We start from the raw sequence: 18,380 nt of genomic DNA on the forward strand, positions 1-18,380 counted from the left end.
TTTATGATGTGCGTAAATGCTTGTGTGATAGTTCCATACTTTAATTTGGTCAGTGTATGTGAAATTTATTAGTAGGGACTTATGTGAGACAATTTACAAATATGCTAGGCAAGTGTTAAAGAGGCCTATTAATATATGTGGGAAAGTGCTTGTCCTTGCATGTCAAATTAGCCAAATTAAAGCATAGTGGCCGGCCATGATATGGGTGGAAACATGTCACAAACATGTTATGTTAGTGATGTATGTTAGGAAAAATAAAATAAGGAGCATGGTAATAAAATAATGAAAGGGAATATGATGAAAACAAAGAAAAAAAGTGTCCATCCTTTTTCATTTCTTTTGGCCGAAAGTTCTAAGGAAGAAGGAAGGAGCTCTTGCTTCATGTTTGGCTTGGAAGAGGATTAGGAGGAGGTTCGGCCATACTTGTGTCTAGGATAAGGTATGTTTGATGTTGTGCCATGAGACTCATGCATGTTTTTAGTTGTTAGCTTGAGTTCTACCTAGCCCATGGTTCAAATCTTTGCTATGTCATGGAGATGATATTCGGCTAAGGTGGATTGGTGTTGATGTCATTTCCATGCTAAAAGTGAAGCTTTGTAATGATGCATGTGATGGTGGATTGATGACTCTTGAATCTTCTTTTTAGCATTTTGAGTGAGACATTAAGTTCTTTGTTTAACCATGACCAAAATTGAAATGGTATGGTGTTGTGATGCATTCGGCCATGGTAGGAAGTAGAAGAGAAATGTGGTTGTTGTTCACGTTATTTAGATGAGAAATGGTAGTAAGGTGAAGTGCAAATGTTAGTGTTTGATTTACTAGTGTGTATATGTGTATTAGCCGAGTTTTGAATTTGGAACAAAATGGTATGTAGTCAATACAAGTAACCATATTTGTAGGAAGTATTAAGCATATACTCGGCCTCAACCTAGACATGTATATTCGGCCACATGAGATAGGTTGGTGTTGCATGTGTTCGGTTAGAGGCAAACATATTGATGCTTTTATCTTGGCTTAGATAATCGGCTAAAAGAGAGTGTGGGCTAAAATGTTGAGTTTGATTCATGATTTCCATATATATATGTGACTTTAATGCCTAATGTATATATGGGCTAAGTACCTTGAGGTTCTCTTTTGATGTTCAAATGAATTGTGTTAAATTGCTTAATGTGATTAAAAATGCGCATGACCATTGTGTATTTGAGCTAAAAGGTGGCCATATGACTTATCAAGCTCCTTGTCATATTCGGCCATAAGCTAGCATAATGAGACTTTAATAAGTTAAATTTGTTTGAATTAGCTCAAGAGCTTAGAGGACCACAGTTGGATAAGGGAAAGGAAAAAGTTATCGAATAGCCGCCGAAAACGTTCGACCACATCCGAGGTAAGTTTTCGAGTAATGGAACTTAGATTATGATTTGATTAGATCATGTTTTAAGCAAATCAAAATCATGCTCTTTGTATGTGGCTATTGAGCCGAAAATGATTATGCTCGATAAGCGACTTGTGATTGAATCCTAGTTATGAAAATGAAATATAGATGTGTCATGATTTATTGATATGTGTATGGATATTCAGATGATAACCGGGCTAAGTCCCGAAGGCATTTGCGCGAGTTACCAAATCCGGGGCTAAGTCCTAAAGGCATTTGTGCGAGTTACTAATTCCGGGCTAAGTCCCGAAGGCATTTGTGCGAGTTACCAAATCCGGGCTAAGTCCCGAAGGCATTGGTGCGAGTTACTATAACCGGGCTATGTCCCGAAGGCATTTGAGCGAGTAGCTATATCCGGTTAAATTCCGAAGGTACGTGATTTGGGAATGAGCGATCTTGCTGTAATAATTTCAATTAATACACTCGTAAAATCCCAACAATGAGGTATGTTTCGTATGTGCATTGGAATAGTTGATTTCTTTCGAATATTATTCGCTCAGTCGAGTAATGAGCTTCCGGCCTTTGACTAAGATGATCCCTTATGTATGAATATAGGGGTTGAAATGTGAGGTAGGAATGATTTGAGAATATGTATATATGGAATTATCCGTTTAGTTATATGAATGCCATACTTCAATTGTGCTTAATTTCATTGCTCAAAACTTACTAAGCATTAAATGCTTACTCCGTTCTATGAATTTCTGTTTTATAGATTTTGGTTCGTCAGCTATCAGACTCGGGATTATTGAAGTCAAAGTCTCCCACACTATCAAAGCCCCTTTTGGTACACTTTTGGTTGAACTTTGAAATGGCATGTATAGGACTACCCATTTTGTTGTTGGTCATAAACCCTTTGGTTTTGTATAAATTTGGATAGCCATGCGAAAATGGCTTATATACACTTTGAGCTTAATATTATAATCATCTTGTATGATGTTCATTAAGAGGTATGGAAATGTTTGGGAACGATTAGCCATTGGAATGGTTAATCATGATCATATTTTGTGCTATATATGCTAAAGGGCTAGTTGAATCATGGAAACAATGTAATAGGTAAAGTTTACCCTAAAGGCTGATGCTGGCAGCAGTAGTGATGTGGATGTGAAAAATCACTAAAAATAGTAGGAATGTAATTAAATAGTGAATAAATTATGTAATCGAACCTTGATGAATCTATTTTCATAGGAAAGTAACGGAACGGTCATATGAACAGTATATTATGAGATGTTAAAGTTTTCGTGAAACAGGTCCAGAACGGTTTCTGGATTCCCTGTTCCGACTTTGGAAATTCATTATAAATTAACCAGAGATAATTAGAAGTCATGAATTATATTCATAGATTCCTTGTTGAGTCTAGTTTCATTAGAAACAAACGGCATCAGTATTGAAGCCCTGTACAGTGAGATATCCAAGTCGTAATGCGCAAAGGTCAGTGTAGTCGAACCCTGAAACAGGGGGGACTTTAACTAATAAAATGTACTAATTGGCTCGACCAAAAATTCTAGAAAAAATTTGTAGATGAAAATATGAGTCTAGTTTTAGGAAAAATTTACGAAACTAGTTTTCAAGTTTTGAAACTCAAGATATGATTTTTAAGGCGACAGTGATGCAGTAACCAGCTTATCTGGAAAATTTTCAAATGGGCTGTGAAAATAAATGTATTATGTTTGTTAGCACCTCGTGTTCGACTCCGGCAACGGTCTCGGGTACGGGGTGTTACAATAATAACTTGACTATTTCTATACCTAATTCAATCCCCGAGGAGACGATCTTACTTATCACTTTATTACTTGATTCGACATGTATACTTGCACAATTCACATATCATATAGCAACTACTCTCCACAATGGAAGAAAAATCGTCCACCCTCTTCCCTAAATCAAGGAGCCTGACCACCAACATAGAGATCCTCAAACGATGACATGTTAAAAATAGTAAAGAAAAAGAGGGGCTTAACAAGTATAAATAGGGGAAAGCATTTAGGATCAACCATTCATTTATCAATCATCAATACAACACCACATTTGGGAGAAAACAACACAAAAATTGAGAGAGAAATTTAAATGTAACACCCCTAACTCGTCGCTGTCACCGGATTAAGATTACAGAGTATCACCATACAATTCAAAAATTTTAATCTCAAATAGAAATAATTATTCAATTTAAATTATAATTCACATACACATTTCATTTATGGGATAATAGACACTTACGAACCTTAAATCGAGCCTACGGGGCCTTAAAAATAATATGGGAACAATTTAAGACCATTTTGAAACAAAATAAAAAATTTTGGAAAACTTGGAAAATTTTGAAAACAAGGATCACACAGTCATGTGGCTCAGGAACATGGCTGTGTAGCCAACCATGTGACACACCATGTCTATCGAAATACCCTTACACGGCCATGTCCCATATCATGTAACACGCTGTTTTATAATACACGACCGTGTGACCTACTTGTACTATAAGCAACTTATTTACCAGAAATTAAATCTACTTGAATTGCACTAAACAAGCGCTAAAATTCCAAAAACATCCAACCTAAGTGCCTAAACAATGTGCCCTGGGAAACACGAAAATATACACACTTTTCATGCCCTTTTTAACTCAAATTCATGCAGTTTTGGTAAAATTATTGTCGAAAATTATATAATTATTATAAAATAATTATTTTGGACTTAAATTATTAAAATAATTAATTTTAAATAATTTTATAATAAATTTGATTAATTTTGATCATTTTTGACATATTTGCACAAAGGATGAAAATTGGCTCGGCAGACACTGCTAGAAGTGCAAAACCGAGAAGCAATTTTTGAAGCATTGAGACGAATGAATTTTTCAGCTAAATATGGTCGATATTATGTGTATTAATTCATAATGTAAATAATTTTTTTAGTCCAATTTAATTTGGTTTAAATAAATTATTTTTAATTAAATTATGAAAAGTGGCCCAGTTGAGCTGAACTGAGAGAACCGAACCGATCAAGCTTTGGGTAGCCCAAAACCGTCCAGCAAGCTGACCCTTGGCTGATTAATTGGCTTGCAAAAAGGCCCTTGAAGACTTCATCAAACTGCAAACAAACCCCTCCACTATTCGTGCCTTTCTAGATTTGCCCTAGCCTTAATATAACAAGTTTGAAAACTTCAAACTTGCCACATGTGTGGCCGGCCATGGGAGGGCTCTTTAGCTGCTGATTTTGGCTATTTTTATAATCCCTCTCACCCTATAAAATCCCCCTTGGCTACTTATTCCAACACACCTCAATTTTCTCATCTCTTCTCTTCTCTCTCAACTTTCTCTCTTTATTTTTCCATCTGTTTTCCTTTGTCCTCTTGCTGATTTCACCTATTGAAAAAAAGTCATTCATCCATCATTTGGCACAGCATTCAAGTTTTCAAAGAGGCCTTGGTTCGACAATAACAAGTGAAGAAGGAAGAGTGGAGCAACTCAGCCAAGCCAGGAGAAACACTGCATTTGCTTCTTGTTCCCTATCTTTTAAAATTCTGTTGTTGTTATGATGACCATGTCTATGAATATTTATGTTGATATGATTTATTTAATTAATATGGCTTAAATTTAATTCGTGTTAGGTTGATTGCATTTCTTCTTCTTAATTTATTAAAATTGTGTTTGTGTTGTTATAGGCCTTGGTAAGATGTTTGATTAAGTAAAACCATGACTAAGTTATTCTTACATTACAATTGTAAGGTAACTAATGAATTAATTATTTAAACGGATTGAAATTGTAATTAATTGACATGATACTTAATCAGTGCATGTTTAATCATCTAAGGTAGCTGAGGGTTAAATTAGCAATGGTATGGAGTGATATAATTGCCTTGCATAACTTGCAAGATTATTGTGATTAAACTATTTCAAGGTAGAAATACATTTTTACCTCACATAATCTTTTCTGTGCTTATATGATTAAATTAATTGTTTGAATTGGCATAGAGATATGAACAATAGATTATTATAATTTCATAAGTATGTACGTGCATTAACACATTTGCTTATTAAAGTTCGTTTAATCAGTTGAATTGGCATAGAGATATAGTCAAGAGATGAATGGATTTTTGTAGGTAAGTATGTTCATAAGTTAGCAAATTACCGAGTTGCCGTGAATTTATTCGTAACAACATAAATATGAGTTTAATAATTCTAAGTTAAGAAATGTAATTAATCTAACACAATTATGTCATTTTGATTAAAATTAGCTTTTGAAATCGTGCATTAGAACTTTATTTTATTCTATTTATTTTACTTTGTTCTCTGGTTTTTAATCATTTTTCAAATCAAAATAATTTCTCCACCAAAGTGTTTTAAATTGCATTCATAAATAATTCTTTTCACAATCCCTGTGGATACGATAACTCGACATTTACTTGCCACTTTATTACTTGTTGTGATTGTGTACACTTGCACATTTCTATCATTCCAAGTTTTTGGCGCTGTTACCGGGGACTGTTTTAAAAGACATTTTTTATGAAATTGTTAATTTTTCATTTTGGTCTTGTTTTTCTGTTAAATTTTAATTCCATTTTTTTTGTGTTTGTTTCAGGTGTTTATGAGTATTGATCAAAATTTTGACTTACTCCCCGTAAACCCTGAAATTGAAAGGACTTTCTGACAAAGGAGAAGACAAGCAAACTAAAGAAGAACCGAATATGAATTTCAAAAATCCAGGAGGAACATTTGCTTCTAATACTCATAATCCTCTCATTGTTGCCGATGATAGAAACTGTGCCATTCAACATATGCCATTTATCTATTTAACGAGCTCAATCTGAGTATTAGGAGACCCGCAATCGAGGCAAAACAATTCGAGCTGAAGCCAACCATGTTCCAAATGTTGCAAAATATGGGTTAATTTAGTGGGATTCCTACTGAAGATCCACATCTTCATCTTCAGCTATTCATGGAAGTGAGTGACTCATTTAAACTAGTCAGGGTGACTGAGGACGCCTTGAGACTGAGATTATTTTCATACTCCTTAAGAGATTGAGCACGAGCGTGGTTGAACTCCCAACCGTCTGGTTCCATAACTACATGACAAGAGTTGGTTGAACGTTTCTTAATGAAATATTTCTCTCCATCTTTAACCGCCAAGATCCGAAATGAAATCACTTCATTTTAGCAACTTGATGAAGAATCTTTATATGAGGCATGGGAGCGGTTCAAGGAGTCATTATAAAAGTGCCCTTATCACGACATTCCTTGTTGCATTCAAATAGAGACTTTCTATATTGGTTTCAATATTCATACTAAAATGACGGTGGATATTTTGGCAAATGAAGCCCTTCTTTCTAAGTCTTATAATGATGCTTATGAGATTATTGAAAGAATTGCCAGCAATAACTATCAGTGGCCAACCAACTGAGCAACCTCAGAAAGACGAGCAGCAGGAGTACATTAAGTAGACACACTTGCTTCTTTGGTAGCCTAGGTATCCTCTATGTCTTTTATGCTTAAGAACATAATTGTTAATGGTTTCTGGTTATCTCTCAGGTCAATAGCCGAACCAGTTCAAGAATATTTCTTGTGAATACTGTGGAGATGGCCATTTCTTTGAAAATTGCCCATCGAATCAAGAGTCAAATTATTACATGGGAAATAAAAATTGAAATGGTCCGCAATCAAATTTTTACAACTCTTCATGGTAGAATCATCCAATTTCTACATGGAGTAATCAATGGGCAGGGCATAGAGACTCTACTATGCCATTTCGACCAAATTATTTATTGGAATAGTCTCAACAATTGTAACAACCCCCACTAACTGAATCTTCAAGTGATCTTGAGAATCTGCTGAAGGCATACATAGCGAAGAATGATACCACTTTAAGAAATCTAGAGAATCAAATCGGTCAGCTAACCAATGAACTTTGAAATAAACACCAAGGTATGCCAAGAAACACAAAAAATGCAAAAATTTTGGGCAAAGAACATTGAAAAGCAGTCTCTTTGCCAAACGGAAAGATATTGGAGCCCAAGGTGGTTGAAGTTCAAGATGAGTCTATTGTAGCTCAAGACAAAGAGGAAGTTCAACCAAGTGTTGAAACTCCTATATCACAGAAGTCAGATTCAGTGATCCTTGATGAGGTAAACTCTAAACCAGTTAGTTCTAATTATCTAACACCCTTGTCAGATGCAGAAAAATTTCCACAGAAGAGTTGTCTGGTTAAAGCTAAGATTCCACCATTGCCATATCCTCAATGATTCTAGAAGAAGAAATGAGATACTCAGTTGAAAGAAATTTTAATGACAAGGTGACTTTTAATGACTTCGATGCTGCTAAATCCTTAGATGTAGTTGAAAATTGTTCTACTATTTCCAAGATGGAATAACTGGCTTCTACAGAGCTAGAGCTCAATTATGTAGATTATCCATTGAATGTATTTTGCTAGCAGATTCACCAAGTGATGATGAAGACGAGGCATGTTTGGCTTTGTTAGAGGCTAAAATGAAGGGATTCACTCAGGAAGTTCCACTGGAATCATTAGAGTTATTATCTCGGGAGTACACACAACCAAAATTGTTGATTGAAGATCCCGTCGAATTGGACCTGCAGACTTTGCCTCTGCATTTGAAATATGATTATTTGGCTTTCTCTCCATTTTTACCTATCATGATTTTAGTTGAGTTCACTAAGAATGAAGAAGAAGAGTCATTTGTTGTTTTAGAAAAGCACAAGAAGGGTGTCGGATGGATTATTACAGATATTCGAGTCACGAGTTTGATGATTTTTAGGAATTACAGGAAGTTAAACAAGGCTACCAGGAAAGATCATTCCAGGTTTTCTTTCCCTAATAAGATGTTGGACAGATTTGATGGAAAAAAATATGATTTCTTCCTAGATGGTTATTGTAACAACTAGGGGTGAGCATTCAATCGAATCGAATCGAATCGAATTGAAAATTTTTCAGTTAATCGAGTTTTTGAATCTTATTTTATCATCCTAACTTTATTTGAAATTTTCTCAAATCGAGTCAAGTGAGATGGAATTAGAATCAAATCGAATCGAATCGAATATATATGTTTGAGTTAAATTTAAAAAAATCACTCTAGCGTTATTAATTTTTATGTAATTTTTCAAAAAAAATAATTTTCTTTAAAGTTTTTAAACATAAACCAATTACATAAGAATAAAAATCATAAGAGAATTTACTAATTACAACTTGAACCAATAATACAAAATTAATTAACTAAGTTTTAAAAAAATTATTATAAATTAGTAAACCCTTAACTGCTATAGGTTTTTTCTTATTCAATCATTGAAGAAAAATTAGCTAATTCATAAGGATAAAAATCATACGAGAATTTACTAATTACAACTTGAACCAGTAATACAAAATTAATTAAATAAGTTTTAAAAAAATTCTTATAAATTAGTAAACCCCTAGTAAACAGTAATATCCTTATGAATCAATAATTTCTTAATTTAAATATTGTAAAACTCTAATTAGAAAATCATACGAGTTTCAAGAAATAAAGCTTCAATCAAACTGTAAAAATTGATGTGAGGTATTTTTACTTCTTTAGATAACACTTAATAACACGTTACAACTGTTTTTTTTCCAATAGAATCATCAAGTAAATCCAGATAAAAACCATTGAATCAAAATACAGTCTTCAAGATTTTGTTTTCCCTTTCCAAATGGTAAATCCCGCAACTTCAGTTTCTTTTTCCCTAAATGAATTGTAACCTTCTCCACAACAGCAAACAGGAAAATAGAGAAGGAAAATAGAGCGAGCTGAAAATCATTCAATGGAGTGAAAGCGAAACTAAAACAGATGCAAATAGAGCGAAAATAATTCAATAATTCAAAAATGTTCAAGAATTTAAACAGAGATGAAAATAGAGCGAAAAATCATTCAATAATTCAAAAATGTTTCAAGAGTCAAGACAAATCTTAAAGATGCAAAAGCTTCGAGCTTAAAATGGAACTGAACAAAGTGCCTCTGTCAAAAGGAATAGTAGCTCGATTTGGAGGTAAGGACTAAGGATTTTGATTTGAAGCTTTGAATGAAATAGAAAAAGAAGAAGAAGGAAGAACCGAAGAAGTGTTTATTTTAGGGTTTTTTTGAGAAAAATAGATTTTAAAATTTGATTTTCGTGGAAATGGTATGGATGCTGCCTGGAGAGAATAAGAAAATTGATTTGGGGTTTGGTTTGGACTTTGGAAGATGGAATTGGCTGGGGCATGGCATGAGGGTTTGATTTGGGGGAGGAATTGGGTTTTGGAAAATAAAGTTTTTGGCAGACGAGCTTGGGGTTGGGGTGGGGAAATGGGATAAAATAAAATATTTGGGCTTAGGGGTAATTGGGTTAAGTAATTAGTAAAAGCCAAATTTAAAAGAATAAAAAAATATAGTTTATATTCGGTTTATTCGAATTATTCAAGTTATTCGAATTCGAGAATTCAACTCGACTCGAACTTGAAATTCGAAAAAAATTCGAGTTGATTCGATTAATTCGATTAACTTGATTAAATCCGTTCGAATAATTCAAAATTCAATTTTTTTTTGATTTTTTCGAATTGAATCGAATTTTGCTCACCCCTAGTAACAACTTACTTTTCAGTGAAATCAGAACAGCGGTTTTGGGACCACAAATCCGACCCAAAAATATGATTTAGTTTTATTTCATTATATGGTCCATAATATGGTAGATGTGTCATGTGAAAATTTTGATACGAAAAGTTTATCGATTTAGTGCTTAATTATTAGAAGGACTAAATCGCATAAAATGTGAAAGTTGAATTCTAGTAGCTATAAGGATCAAATAGCTATGGAATTCAAAAATTAAGGTCCTTATATGGTAATTAGACCATTAAGAAAAGGATGAAGATTTTTCTTGGTGACTCATCCATGGAATTATAGAAAAAGGGTAAGGACTAAATTGGAAATACCAAAATACTTAATTAATTAAAAGATGAAAAGAAATATATCATCTTATTTTCATCACCTTCAACGTAAAATTTTATGGAAACCCTAAGAGAGAGGAGGGAAACTTTCAAGGCTTAATTGGGTAAGTTCTTTTGTCCCGTTTTTAGTAATTTTGGTATTTTTGAAACTGGGATAGCTTAATCTCTCTATTTGGGGGATTAATTTGAAAAGTTATCAAGGTATGAAAATGGGTCATGGATGTATTATGCTGGAAATAAGAAATTTATGGTAGAAAATGAAAAGTTATTGATAGATAAATAAATTTTACAAAGTGATTTTTGATGGAAACATGATTTAGGGACTAAAACGAAAAGTTGTAAAATTTGATGAAAAATTATAAAATTTTATGAATACATGTGCTGGAAAATTTGTAATGGGGCTTTGGTTAGGCTTTGAATAGGGAGTAATTTGCACAAGTTTCATTTTTTGAACCTAGGGACAAAATCAGAATTTATGGAAAAGTTAGGGGCTAACTTTCCTAACTTAGCACACAACTTTGTTCTTCCCCGATCTTAATCCAAAATTTCATGTTTTCTTAATCTAACATGTCAAATAACACTTATTTAACACATTTTATCAGCACACTAACCAATTCAATTCATATATCAAATTTTAAAAAATTTACAATTATGCCCCCAAACTTTTCAAAAATTACACTTTTACCCCTAGGCTCGTAAAATAATTTTTATTCAATTTCTATAAGGTTTAAGACATGCTGAACATTTTTATCTTCTATGACAACTCCAAATTTTCACTAATTCACACACTTATGACCAATTTATAACTTTTACAATTTAACCCCTTTTAACATTTTTACCGGAATTCATCGAATAAAACTTGTATTTAACACATCAAACATTCATTATCTACTATAAATCCTAAAAACACAACCATATCATGAATGGGTAAATTTTTAAACTCTAATTTCTCTTCAATCAATTGGTAGAAATAGAAAATTTAAGCTTCGGGGGATCTCATAAATACGAAAATCATTAAAAACGGGACAAAAACCGTACCTATATAAGCCATAGAAGCTTGGCCGAATGGAGCTCATCCATGGCTGCCATTTTTGGTTCTTTTCCACGGTTGAAGAAGAAAGAATAAAAAAAAGATGTAGCTTTTATCATTTTTGTCTTATTAGGTCATTTTAATTAATTTACAAAGTTACCCTTTTTATTTCAACCAAATTTCAAAAATACCAAACAAATATCCATCCACTAACTTATTAAAGGACTAATTATCACATAAGGACTTTCAATTTAAAACTCATAACAAATAGGCACCTCATATATAAAGAACTCAACTTTTACACTTTTTACAATTTAGTCCTTTTGACTAAATTGAGTGCCCAAACATCAAAATTTTCGAACGAAATTTTTACGAAATATTTCCATAAATTTATAGACTATAAAAATATAATAAAAATAAAATTTTTCTCGTCAGGTTTGTGGTCCTGAAATCACTGTTCCGACTAGACCCAATTTTGGGCTGTTACAACTCTCCCCCTTTTAGAGATTTTCGTCCTCGAAAATCTTACCGGAGTGAGGTTTAGTATCTTTCTCATAATTTCCAGCATCACTAACTAATTTTTTTCAAGACGATACTTTCAGAAACACTCTGTCATCAATTTGAATCCCAAGATAACACAGTCAACTCTGATATTTCTTTAACTCCGTCCTTCACTTGTCAACCATTCTCAGTCTCTGGCCATATCTATTATTATTTTATCACTGAACTCTTTGATTCCACACTTAGGAACTTAATCAACATGATTCTCATGAATTTCCGTTATAAACACCTCATCGGTAAGGGGGTGAGGTCGTACAGCCCCTAACTCGATTCTCACATATATCTATATGACACGTTTTTCATTATCCACATATGTCATTATAATTATACTATCCATTTCAAACAATTTATTATTCATATCTGTCTTACACAAAATTTCCAATTATCTCATTTCAAACAAGTGCACTCACTCATACATTCTATGAATTTTGAATAACTTTAGTAATCACATTTACTAATCAATTTAGTCAAGCATGCAACAGCATATGAAGGCCAAACAAATATGAATAAATATATCACTATATAAACTTTCATCTCACATATTATCACATATACATATATCACGAATTCTTATTCATACCTTTCCGAGTTTAACACATCATAGCTACGCTTTATTCAAATACTTCAATATCGCTATCAAATGGTCAGATGTAGCTCGGTTGGAGAATACTTCATTTTAAACAAAATGGTCCTCATTAGCGTCGGGAGACATCACACTATCACATATTTGTGGCATGTATAACTAGACTCTCACACTTGCTATGTTAGTCCGAGAATCGACTAAACCATAGCTCTGATACCACTAGATGTAACATCCATTACCCGTATCTGACGCCGAAATAGGGTACGAGGTATTACTGGACTTGAGTACTTGTAATCATTTAAAACCGAGACTAAAATTTCATCAATTTTAAACTTTTCAAACATATATAATTTTTCCCTTAAAAGGGCCTACAAGTCCCAAAACAATCATTGAAATTGGTTCGGGAACAAACCGAAATCTTTCAGACACTTAGAAATAGGTTTACATAACTTTAACCATTATGAGCCAAATCTTATGGCTATATACAATGAAGCAAAAATGAGCCTATACATTTGGCTAAATCATAATATTATTTAATATCAATAACGAATTATCTATACATGCCACTTATTTGACAATAAATAAGAATTACCATTATTCTAATTTGATAAACTAATAATGTGATGATACTTCCGACGATCTTCAAACCCGAGCAAACCTGACAACACTAAGAGAAATGGGAAAATGGTGTAAGCTTAAAAGCTTAGTAAGTTAGAATATTAATAATAATAATCAATTTAATTAACAATATTATCCCACTCCTTAATAAATATGCTCAAAAAAAAATCATTAATCACATGATTTCATCTTTTTACACAAGATCAGCTAAGGTTGTTTTCCTGAATCATGGTCACTAATTTAATTATTTCTTAAGGTAAAGAACTAAAAATTAAGTTTCGTAAATTTTCCTTAAAACTAGACTCATATAAATTTCTACCATAAAATTTTCAGAATTTTTTGTTTTGCCAATCAATACCAGATTTTTCTTAAATTTCCTCTATTTAAATGTCTGACAATTCTGACCTCTCTATATAAAAACAAAGTTATCTCATTGTACATAATTCAAATAATGTTTTTTATTATTCCAATAAAAATTATACTCATTAAGGTTTCTAAGCATATAAACCATGCCCCATAATCATTTTTGTAAAATTTATGATGATTTTACCAAGTCATAACAGGGGATCACGTAATCATTCTGAACTAGTCTCACAAAAATATAAATATATCAAAATATAGAATTCAGTTGCTTACTATGTTTCTTTTATATGAAAGTAGACTCATAAATATTTAATTTAATATCTCATTCAGCCTCTAATTAAATTCATACTATTTTTGGTGATTTTTCAAAGTCACATTACTGCTACTGTCTAAAACAGTTTTATTGCTAATTCACTCTTTCTCACTTTCTTTGTATTAACCTCATTTTAACATACATATCACAAATCATTTTCACCACATTTCGTACATCACAAGTATAGGCCCATGATTACGAGGTCACCATAAAATCATCCTCATGTATAACTTACTTGTTTATAACCTTACCACATCCCGGTCACTTAATGAACACATCATTCGCATAACCAAGTTCCTGCACTTATTCATCACAAAACTCACAAAGCAGTACATAGTAAGTCTCCCATTGAACAATTCGGATCAATCCTCGATACTTGGTGGTTTCAGCACATAGCCCCACCCATCATATAGTTTGGCTCTCTTGTACACATGGTGAACACTTAGTACCACCCATGTGACCTAGCCAATTTATCTCGTAACTCTCTTGTCTATATGGTGTCCTTCACCTGGAACCACACATGCGACCTAGCTATATATATCCCATAGCTCTCTTGTCTACATGGTGTACACATAGTATCACCCATGCGACCTTGCTACATCATAATGTCTCGTAGCTCTCTTATACACATGATGTGCACTCAGCACCATACATGTGACCTAGCTACATATCATCTGTATCATCCAATCTTTCTGAAGGTTCAACTGGGATTTCTCTCTCTTTTCCAACAATTTCACCAATCAAGTAATTATCGACAAACATATTTCCAATATTATTACAAAATATCATAATACAAGTAAAACTGATGTATTACTTACATATAAACTTACATCTCATTTAATATCTAGGCAATAACATTAAATTACACATTGCATTATTAAAAATCATATGAACTTACAATTGCTCATAACATCCATAATCATAGAAATCACATTTATGTATGATAATTCAATGCACTTCACGTACCATAGACATATTTTTAAATCAATCCATAAGCTTGGCACCATATCATTTAATTTAACATAATTCAATTAATTGACTAAATTTAACTTTCAAATATAAATTACAACATTATTGAAGTATTATTATCATAACAACTTACCTCAAATGCCGAAACGGCTAACTTTCCTGACTTAGCACTCAACTTTGTTCTTCCCCGATCTTAATCCAAAATTTCATGTTTTCTTGATCTAACATGTCAAATAACACTTATTTAACACATTTTATCAGCACACTAACCAATTCAATTCATATATCAAATTTTGGAAAATTTACAATTATACCCCCAAACTTTTCAAAAATTACACTTTTACCCCTAGGCTCGTAAAATAATTTTTATTCAATTTCTATAAGGTTTAAGACATGCTGAACATTTTTATCTTCTATGACAACTCCAAATTGTCACTAATTCACACACTTATGACCAATTTATAACTTTTACAATTTAACCCCTTTTGACATTTTTACCGGAATTCATCGAATAAAACTCGTATTTAACACATCAAACGTTCATTATCTACTATAAATCCTAAAAACGCAACCATATCATGAATGGGTAAATTTTTAAACTCTAATTTCTCTTCAATCAATTGGTAGAAATAGAAAATTTAAGCTTCGGGGGATCTCATAAATACGAAAATCATTAAAAACGGGACAAAAACCGTACCTATATAAGCCATAGAAGCTTGGCCAAATGGAGCTTATCCATGGTTGCCATTTTTGGTTCTTTTCCACGGTTGAAGAAGAAAGAATAAAAAAAAAGATGATGGCTTTTATCATTTTTGTCTTATTAGGTCATTTTAATTAATTTACAAAGTTACCCTTTTTATTTCAACCAAATTTCAAAAATACCAAACAAATATCCATCCACTAACTTATTAAAGGACTAATTATCACATAAGGACTTTTAATTTAAAACTCATAACAATTAGGCACCTCATATATAAAGAACTCAACTTTTGCACTTTTTACAATTTAGTCCTTTGAGTGCCCAAACATCAAAATTTTCGAACGATATTTTTACGAAATATTTCCATAAATTTATAGACTATAAAAATATAATAAAAATAAATTTTTTTTCGTCGGGTTTGTGGTCTTGAAACCACTGTTCTGACTAGATCCAATTTTGGGCTGTTACAGTCCCTTTATCTAGCACCATTCCACGAAGTGAACAGGTTGACTTAATACTCAAACCATGGACTCCAATGTCGAGGAAGGAACTAGATGATTAGATTCTGAGGGTTCTGCAAATAAAAAAAAGGATCTTGTCTGTACTTTATTTTATTTTATCTCTTAGGATATTTCTATTTCTCGCATAATAAATCAAGAGGTTGAAATCATTAATAAAATTGAACAATTTATAAAATAGCAAGTGTGGCAATAGATATGTACATGCCTAGGATTGGATCTGTTTAGGAAGAACTTGGTATTTAAGCAGTCAAACTTGACTCACCTCCTTTTTCTAGGATCTTACCTAGTGTACAGTATCTATTCACTTCTATATTTTCATTTTCTCTATTGTTTTTAACAATAGGGACATTGTTCATCTTAAGTAGGGGGACCGAAAAATTGAAATTATTCCCACTTAGAATGAATTTTTCTATCAGTTATGATTAGGTTATATTTTGTTCAAAAATTTGAAATTTTGTTAAGTATGCTAAACTTCAGTATGAATAAAGTTCAATTATTTTAATAATTGTTATGTTAATTGAAATATGACATAAGTGTATTTTTAATAAAACACGAAAATTGTATTATAAAATTTTTAGTTTCTTAGGAAAGCTAAGCATGCATGAAAGTTTAAGTCTCTAGAATTGACTAAGTAATTTCTTGAGGCGAAATCCTAGGAAGCATGGAATGTTGAAAATGATTTAAGAAACTTTTGTTTAGACCGTTTGAGCCTTTCAAGCCAACCTTGATGAAATTTTATCCCTTGAAACCCAACTTTGAGACTATATGGCCTAATTTTATTTGAACCCTTACAATATTTAGCCATCACGTCTCCCTATATTATCTTTAAATTATCCCAAACACTAGACTCAGTACTATTCAGAACATTCTTTGAAAATTACTTTGGGGGAGTTGAAAAGAAGTATTGAATGCTAAAAAAAAATTGTAGTACATACAACAAAATGCTTGTAAAAAAAAGAACATGTGTACTTGAAAGAAAATAAATGTACAGAAGAGCATGTGAAAGAAAAGTAAGTTGGTGTATTGAAGGTAAATATTCTGAAGGTTCGATTGAAGCTGAGTCTAGGGTTTTTAGCCTAAATTTTTCTTTTACCTACCCCTAGCCTAGCCATGTTACAACCTTGTTAAAGTCCTATTGATTCAAGTTTCTATGCTACCTACATTACTGGAGAGAAATTGCTATGTTCAACATATGAAGGCATAAGTTAAACTTAACGATTGCAGCTTAATCTTGAATTGTAACACCAAAAACCTGGCTTAGACGTTATGGCCAAATCAGGCGATGTCACATTGAAGTATTTTTTATTCGCAGAGTATAATATCATTGAAAAACCCATTCTATATTTAACCTCTTTTTGACCTTAGTGAAGATTTAAGGATATCTCGTTTATTTTCAAAGCTTAAGTCGTTTGACAAAAAGTTAACCATATTAAATTTGTTATTAACTTTAAAACATTATTTCTTGCAGAAGCTTCTAAAAACATGTTGCGTAAGCGTGGTGGTTGAAAAACAATTAACTTTTTGAAAACCTGCCTCCAACTGCTAGCCGATATAAATAAAAATAAATAAAATCCCAAATTAAATATTAAAAAATTAAAGAGGCCTTATTACATCAAAATACCCAAATTAAATTACTTATTAATTAAAGGTAGAATATAGAGGCATCTCCGGTTGTGTGTGTGACAGCCCAAAGTTGACCCTAGTCGGGAAGTGGCTTCGGGACCGCTAAACCGAGTCACCGAAATGTTTGAATGTGATACTTATTGTCTAGAATATGTAATTATGAATGTGTGAAAATTTCAAGCTTCAATTTGGTTGATTTCATGTGAATTTAGTCAATAGGACTTATGTGAGAAAATTCTAAAATGTGATAGGTCAATGTGTAAGGACCTATTAGTGCATGTGGACAAAGGGGGGACTTGCATGTCAAATTTCCCCCCCCTAATGAGTAGTGGCCGGCCATGACAAATAATGATGGGCAAAACATGTCATGAAACATGTTTTGTTAGTGGAAGAATAAAATAAGAAGTATGGGTAATAAAGAAATGGAAACAAAAGAAAAAAAAAATGTGTGTGTAGTGTTTGTTCCCCCCATTGCCGTGAGCTCAAGAGAAGAAAGGAGAAAAGTTTGTGTTCATCCTTTCTCACCTCCATTCTAGCCTAAATTAGAAAGAAAAAGAAAAAAGAAAAAAATTTCTCATCCTTTGGTTCATCCTTGGCCAAAGATTTTAAGGAGGAAAGAAGAAGAAAGGTGAAGAGATTCGGCCATGCATGTAGCTAGGCTAAGGTATGTTTGATGATGTTTCATGAGATGCATGCATGATTTAGTGGTTAGCTTGAGTTCTACCTAGCCCAT

At 32.6% G+C, this 18,380-nt stretch overlaps 1 non-coding gene across 1 annotated transcript; it reads right to left on the reverse strand.

The window, feature by feature from the left end:
- Positions 1-6,547: 6,547 nt before the first annotated feature.
- LOC121205629 (small nucleolar RNA R71) lies at positions 6,548-6,654 on the reverse strand. The gene has a single exon (XR_005900705.1). It is a non-coding gene; the product is annotated as a small nucleolar RNA R71 (small nucleolar RNA).
- Between the last annotated feature and the right edge of the window lie 11,726 nt (positions 6,655-18,380).

The sequence above is a fragment of the Gossypium hirsutum genome, chromosome A08, assembly GCF_007990345.1.
Source record: "Gossypium hirsutum isolate 1008001.06 chromosome A08, Gossypium_hirsutum_v2.1, whole genome shotgun sequence".
NCBI lineage: Eukaryota > Viridiplantae > Streptophyta > Magnoliopsida > Malvales > Malvaceae > Gossypium > Gossypium hirsutum.